This window comes from Acomys russatus, chromosome 15, assembly GCF_903995435.1.
Source record: "Acomys russatus chromosome 15, mAcoRus1.1, whole genome shotgun sequence".
Lineage (NCBI taxonomy): Eukaryota > Metazoa > Chordata > Mammalia > Rodentia > Muridae > Acomys > Acomys russatus.
In genome coordinates, this window is record NC_067151.1 from 35,590,135 (window position 1) to 35,595,714 (window position 5,580).

A 5,580-nucleotide genomic window follows, 5' to 3' on the forward strand; every position below is an offset into this window, starting at 1 on the left:
ACACAGGAGACAAGTCTTGCTTGAGAAGTTGGCAATGACGTCAATTATAATACTTTGAAGAAAGGAAGTGGGGAGAATAGTTAATGCTTTGTTGATGTCTTTCTTCCAAGCCTTACTAAAGCTTTTCTTCCCTTTCCCCCAGCAACCCCCTCCCCCACCCAGTTGTCCCAGTCTTACATAGAGTCGGAAAGAAGAAAATGGGCCTGGGTCCTTTTATAAATCTCATTTTGCAACATAAAGATTTCAATGTCCACAAACACTGTGTATATCACCTAACCTGGAGTTACACATTGGAGTCACAGTGCCTTTCGACCATAAGGGACTATCGCAGTACACTCCAAGAATAGACTTTTGATATAAGGAGCTGGTGTTTCTTAGAAATAATGGTTTTCCCAGGGAGACTTGAACAAAGGAAACATTTCAAGTAAGTGCACTGAGGAATGGCACAGATACAATCCCTGTTAAAGACACCTTCCCCTAAAGGTCAGATGCACTACAAGGACACAAAGTGATTTACAGAAGATGGCTTAAAAGTAGGGACACATGACAGAGGACATAATCCTTTCTTCCAATTTAGTCTGTAAAGACAGTTGCTAAAACTCCGCCTTCTCCTGAGATGTGTATATGAATACTAAATATTTAGTATCATATTCTGTCAGTGGTACCAACATTATAGAAATGGAATGGAAAATTATTGGCATTTCTTCACATTCTTTGTTCATCTCTTCCTATTGTTTAGAAGTAACATAAATCAAATAACATAATCCACATCATCAAATACAAATTTAGGTAAACTTTCTCTTCCTTTATATCTAACTCTCTTCTCTCGATCTTTTTTTTTTTTTATTAATTTATTCTTGTTACATCTCAATGTTTATCCCATCCCTTGTATCCTCCCATTCCTCCCCCCCCCCCATTTTCCCATTATTCCCCTCCCCTATGACTGTTCCTGAGGGGGATTACATCCCCCTATATATTCTCATAGGGTATCAAGTCTCTTCTTGGCTACTTGCTGTCCTTCCTCTGAGTGCCACCAGGTCTCCCCCTCCAGGGGACATGGTCAAATGTGAGGCACCAGAGTACGTGAGAAAGTCGTATCACACTCTCCACTCAACTGTGGAGAATGTTCTGTCCATTGGCTAGATCTGGGAAGGGGTTTAAAGTTTACCTCCTGTATTGTCCTTGGCTGGTGCCTTAGTTTGAGCGGGACCCCTGGGCCCAAATCTGCCTATCATATTGTTCTACTTGTAGATTTCTAGGACCCTCTGGATCCTTTTATTTTGCTGTTCTCCCATGCGTCTCTCATTTAGAGTCCCAATAGGATGCCTTCCCCTCTGTCCCAGTTTACTGGCTGTGAGAGATCGATCTTTCTGTTAATACAGCTTTTGCATGGCTTTCTGGACAAGGGACTCTCTGTGAAATACACAAAGACATTTCTTTGGTGTGCATGGAGTTTTACAGCATTCTGCTAATAACTGTTAGTGTAATGCTTTTATTTGTATTACGGTAACACAGTAAAACTAAAAGTTGGATGGAGAGATTTGGTGTCTGCGGCAGCAGCACTTGGAAGGATTCCCGTATTAGCAAATGAGGCCTCCTACTCTGATTAAGTGTGAGACTGACTTTGAAGAGAAACTGCTGCCACCAATCAGACTGTCCTTACAGCTTGATTTTTGACTGTCTCTGGATCCATGGCACATAAAATTTTTCCCTCAAATGGAACTATTTTATCGTATATCATAGCGAGCCAATGGGGTCTGATTGCTACTGTGATTTTCAGACGTGAACATGCAGGTTCTCCGCAGCCCCTACATCCAAAATAATTTTAAAAATAACAATTTATTGGTACCTTTCTACTCTCCGCCCAGTACAAGTTTTATATTGAAGTTAAAGTTATCCTTGCCTCTACTCACGCCAGACATTCACGTGGGGACTTTGAAGAAGACACAACAAGTCTCCATGCCATGCCTAAGGCTCTCAAGGGCCTTGGAGAGCTCCACTCTTTGCAGAGCTTCCTACTACTGCCTCAGCTCTAGGTCCTGGGCCTCTCTTGTGTCCCTTCACAATCAAAGCCATAGCCTGTTTACTTGTCCCAAAGGAATGGCATCATCTAGCCCATCAGAGTCTGGAATTCTGTTGGCTAGGAGCCTGGCTGGATGTGGCACAGAGACCCAAGTGTTCCCAACCAGAAATCCTCTGGACAATGTTGGAACAAGCTAAGGCTGCTTTTCTACACACATCGTAACCAATGCTCTCTGTTCCACCGAGCCGTGAGTTCTAGTTAGTGAAATGTAAGTGCGATATGTACTACTTTCTGGCTTGGGCCACAAAAACGTTTCAAACATAATAGAACTTTTGGCTTCCACTGACTTGGAGCATAAAGCCACAGAGTGGCCACAGATTGGCCAGAGACACATGGAAGGGAAAATGAGTAAGCTGGGTGTGGCACATTCCTGCCATCCCAGCACCACATAGGCTAAATCAGGAAGTCACCGAGCCATTCCAGCACTACACAGGCTAAGTCAGGAAGTCTCCGAGCCATCCCAGCACCACACAGGCTAAGTCAGGAAGTCTCCAAGCACCTTGAGTTTGAGGTAAGCCTGAGCTACGTTGCAAGATTCTGTCTCAAGACATAAAAGCAGGATGGTGAGATGGTGTAGCAGGTAAAGGTGATGGAAGCCAAGTCAGAAAAACTGAGTTTAATCCCTAAGATCTACATGAGAGAAGAGAACCAACTCCTGAAAGGCGTTCTCTGGACTCTACCGGTACAAGGTGTACAGGGATGGGGACAAGCACACACAAATAAGTATATTAAATTTAAAAAATGAAAGAAAAGAAAGAAAACAAAAACAAACACTGCCTGGTGGAAATACCAGTGGAGAACGGTCACCTTAGTCTACAATGTGAGCAAGAAAGAAACTTTAGCTGTGTTAAGCCATCACCAGTGTTTTTACTTATAATAGGATTTCAAATTTACTCTTGGACAATTTGACATGTGTGCACAATGTATCTTGATCATAGTGACCCTCTATTCTCCATTTTCATTCCCCACACGCATCCCCAACATGTTTCCCCTTACCCCTCATTTCTTCCATTTTGTTGTTTTGTTATGTTCCACAGCACTGAGCCCAATTACTGCTGTCTGTTGGAAGGCTGAATGCTGGTGTTGGAATGCTCTCCTACGGATAACCAAAACGGCAGTGAGTTCATGAGTGCCGCGGCCATGCCATGCCCAGAGGATAGCATGTCACAGCGCAACTTCCCATCTTCCTGCTCCTACAGTTCCCCATCCCTTCTCCCATGATGTTCCCTAAGCCTTTGGGGAGGTTGACTTGGGTCTCCCATTTAGGGCTAAGTGATAAATAGTCACTTATTCTCAGCACTGTCACCAATTATCAATATCTGCATTAACCGTTGACCACTTCAGAGAGAAGTTTCTCTTCAGCCAGATTTTGATGTTTATTTGTCACAGCAGCTAGCCATTGTTTCAACTAATATTCATCTCCATTTTAGTCACCTAATTTCTTTTTTTTAATTAATTTGTTTATTCACTTTATTTTTTTTTTAAGAGCTTGCCTCAGGTTTATTTGTAAAAACAGCATAGGACACTGGTCATCTGTAAATAGTGTGTAGGTAGGTGTGTCACACCAGTCCATCTGTCTTCACATAGGCAGAAGCCTTTTCTATGGGGCCTTCACAGGGGCCTGGGCAGCTTTGGGAGCCTGAGCTGGGGCTACAGCCTTGGCCTTAGCTGCAGCTTTCACCTTGGTTTGAACCTTGGGCTGGGGTTGGTAGAGCCTACTACCCTTGTTCATGTAGCTTTTAATCTTCCCAAGCTTGGGATGAGCGATGAAAGCAAGCTGCTTGAGTTTGCAGCTGGGGCCCTTTGGCATCTTGGGCTTAACGGCCTTAGGCTTCACAAGGGCTTTAATGGCCTCTCTGCACGGCACTCATTGCCTTTGCGTTGTTTGCCTGCATCTTCTTCAGGCCTTTCTTGTTGTGCTTCTTGGCAAAGCACATGTTCCTGAGGAACTTGGGGTCAACCCCCTTAAGAGATTCGTGTCTTTGTGACCAGGGTTTCTTGATGCCATTTCTGTGCCATTTGCGGGACTGGTTGTTTGTGGTGTGGTTCTTGGACTTGGCCATGTCTGCACAGTAACGCACGACTCCCACAGCACCTGGGACCGGAAGAGAAGTGTTTATTCACTTTAAATTCTGGTTGCATGCCATCCTTTCTCACTCCTAGTCCTACCTTCCCTTTTCTCCATGCCCCCTCCCCTATCCTTTGGAAAAGGGAAGGCCCCCCTTCCCATCCACCCCAGCTTATCAAGTCTCATCAGGACTGAGCACATCCTCTTCCCCTATGGCCTGGCAAGGCAGTCCCACACGGTAGCCACCTATTTTCTATGGTCACCAATGATAAGGTAAAGCACACATGAAAGTAGCTAGCTTACTTTCTGCACAGACTTGTCACCTTCCAGTGCTTTCTTTTCAATGCCTCCAAACCATAAATGTACACACAGTTCTTCTTTTAGATGAAAATAATTTTATACAATGTATTCGGATCACTGTTTCCACCCTCTTATCTCCTGCTAGAACCTCCCACCTCTTCACCCATCCAACCCCATGCCTTTTTTCTGTCTCTCCCTCTTTATAAAATGGCCAAATAAAAACCAAACAAACCAGAATAAAAAGGAAAGAAAGAAAATGTACCACACACACACACACACACACACACACACACACACACACACACACCACAAAAACACAACATTGGAAACCATAATACACAAGCAACAGACTTATAAGTTTAAAAAAATGCCCAACCAAAGCATATGTTTTAAAAGTAATTTTAATCTCCTTCCTCAGTTGTTGTCTGGGAGCCTCACTGCCTCCTTCTAGGCCTAACCTAGGCCTAATTCTGGAAGCTTCTAGCCTCCATACAATCTAACATATGACTAGAATGTTTTTAGCCTCCAAGACTTACTGCTTAATAAGCTCACCCTTTCTTGTTCTTTCTGAGGTCTGGGCTGTCTGGCTCAAACTCCTCTCCCACCTGACTTGCTTAATCTGGCTTCTCTCTCAGCTTAGAATGGCTCTGCTTGGCCTCAAACTAACTCAGTCATCTGCTCTAATCTTATGGCTTCTCATTTTCTGGGTCATTCCATCTTTACCTGAATTCTTTCTCTGCAACCAATCTCTCTATTACTGTCCTGGTTAAAAATTACCTGCTCTCTCTGTCTCTGCATTGCCCCTTAAATAATTCCTTTTCCACTCACTTCCCAGGAGAGTTGGACATAGCCTATTCTGTCAAATCTTCTCTGATTTGTCACCTTTTCTGCCACTCCACTAGACATCATTTTCAAACATGGGTGCTTCCTTCTACAAACTATCTTTACCTTCCTTTAGGATTAAAGACATGTGTCATCACATCTGAATCTAAGCTTTTCCTTACCTGATACTTGCTCTATACCTGGCTGGCCTTGAACGCAGATCTGTTTGCCTCTGTCTCCTCAATTAAAGGCATGTTTGTTTTACAGTCAGATCACACAGACCTAGAAGGCCTTTGGATGTGATCTC

The 5,580-nt window shown here is 43.6% G+C and overlaps 1 pseudogene; it reads right to left on the reverse strand.

Moving 5' to 3' along the window:
* Positions 1-3,571: 3,571 nt before the first annotated feature.
* On the reverse strand, positions 3,572-4,146 carry LOC127198908 (60S ribosomal protein L29-like; annotated as a pseudogene).
* Between the last annotated feature and the right edge of the window lie 1,434 nt (positions 4,147-5,580).